The following is a 536-nucleotide window of genomic DNA, read 5'->3' on the forward strand; positions in this document are numbered from 1 at the left end:
ATGGAATACCAGGCAACATAATAACTTAAATATATACTGCAGTCTGGCATCTGCATTAGCACAACAGTTTTTGTTTTTGTGTTTATATGCTTCAAGTGGACAAATATGGAGAGGGGGCTGCTCAGAATAGGCAGAATAGTCAGTTAATAACCATAAAGATTGTAAGCTCTTTGGGACAGGGTCCTCTCCTCCTCCTGTGTCACTGTCTGTATCTGTCTGTCATTTATAACCCCTACAGCGCTATAATGTACAGCGCTACTTATTATGTTGGTATATTAATAAATATATTTTATTGATAATAATTAGTTTGGTTGGGTTATATGTGGTTTGGGTATAGGTGGTTGGGGTATACACGGTTGGGTTATACTTGTTTGGGTTATACGTGGGTGGCTTATACGCAAGGACTTAAACGCAGTTGGGGTATACATGGTTGGGTTATACATGGTTGGGTTATACGTGGTTGGGTTATACGCGGCTGGGTTATACCTGGTTGGGTTATACGGGTGTGGGTTATACATGGTTGGGTTATAAATGGT

Source organism: Pyxicephalus adspersus, chromosome 2 (genome assembly GCF_032062135.1).
Source record: "Pyxicephalus adspersus chromosome 2, UCB_Pads_2.0, whole genome shotgun sequence".
Taxonomy (NCBI): Eukaryota; Metazoa; Chordata; class Amphibia; order Anura; family Pyxicephalidae; genus Pyxicephalus; species Pyxicephalus adspersus.